Source organism: Etheostoma spectabile, chromosome 8, assembly GCF_008692095.1.
Source record: "Etheostoma spectabile isolate EspeVRDwgs_2016 chromosome 8, UIUC_Espe_1.0, whole genome shotgun sequence".
In the NCBI taxonomy this organism is placed as follows: Eukaryota; Metazoa; Chordata; class Actinopteri; order Perciformes; family Percidae; genus Etheostoma; species Etheostoma spectabile.
This window is the reverse complement of record NC_045740.1, coordinates 28,867,721-28,869,262: the sequence shown is the minus strand read 5'-3', so window position 1 is coordinate 28,869,262 and position 1,542 is coordinate 28,867,721.

Below are 1,542 nucleotides of genomic sequence, written 5' to 3'. Positions count from 1 at the left end.
GGTATGTGCAGTAGCTGAATTAACACAACTTTTATGCCTTTCTGTCATATCTACTGCAGTCAAATTCACAGTGTTCACTTGGAAGGAATAACGGCAAATGGCGAGGCACGGGCAATGGCATTTCGAGCATGTTTAGAGGCTAAAAACACATCTAGAACTTGCCCTGTTAAAGCCTGTTGGTTGCTAACTCTACCAAGAGGATCACGCGGTGTAGACAGCACCGATTGGTTTCATTTGTCTTGCTACCAACAGCACTCCAAATTAAAAAAAAACAGAGCTACATGTTGAAATCGACCGGAATTCTCCTTTAATAATTGAAGCCAAGTCAGCACCCCCATCCTCCTCTCGTCTTGATGTCGGCAGCCTGACAGTCAGAGGTCACAGACTTTTTAGAGAGTAAAAGCAGGGGGGGGGGGGGCGAATACTAACAGCAAGGCTGGGAATGCTTAACCTAAAATCTGCCTTTTGAGTGTCAAACGCTCACCCCCTGTAGGCTTGAAAGGTAGCTGTTAAATGTTGTTTCCCTCAGATGGAGAACAGCAGCTTGAATTAATTCTGTTAAACTGGATCCCAGTGGTGAGATGAGATTTCATAGTGGAAAAAGAAACAGTTTATAAACGCCCACAGAAATGTCTCAAACATGTTGTGTAATCCACGACCACAATCCTTTGCTGTCCATCTGTAAGATCACTTTCTTTTTACTTTAAAGTTGATCTGATGTTACCATAAGAATAACAAGTAGCCAATGTTCATACATGTGTCCTTATGATTTCCTTATGATAAGCTGACTGTTACATTCAGCAGTGTGAGCAGACTGTATTTCAGATGATAAATCCTGATAGATTTTACTGTCAACTGGACACCTGACCTCAGAAGTGACCTCAGCAGTGACTTCATCGGGGGGGGGGGGGGGGGGGGGGGGGGGGGTCACAGCTTCCCGAATGTTATCCTTCACTACGGACAATAAACCAGGTAAGACCAGCTGAATCATAGGTAGGACCTGACTCTGAGGTAAAAGGTTACAGTATGTCACAAAGGTCTGTGTGTTTTCCGTTTTTTGTATCAAGGAGAGCTGCCTCTGGGGCTGGGTCAAGGGTAGAGGGAACCAGGAAGTGAACAGAAGCAAGATTAGAAGAAAAAACACAGCCGTTTGTTTTAGAGTTCCCACCTCGTAACCTTATTTAAGCGAGTGTTACAAAACAACTACCACCAGATTTCAATTACTCATCTACAAGCTGAGTAAATGCCAGATTGCTTCTATCGTGTTGCCTCTGCTAATGAAATGATAAAAAAAAATTTCTACAGTCTCTTATATAAATGAGGTGAAACACAGGCTGACAAAATGAGCAGGCGTTATCGCACAATGGTGGATGAAAATGTACCCAGAAGTCAAAGCCCTTAGAGTTATATAAGCCTTCAAAATCTTATGAGTCTCACCAGCTTGATGTGTTTAGGGCTGATGATTGCTTTCAGTTGTAAACGCTTTACTGGGAGAGCTTGGCGAAATAGAAACCGTCACATTTTTTCCTTACTAAAAGCCAT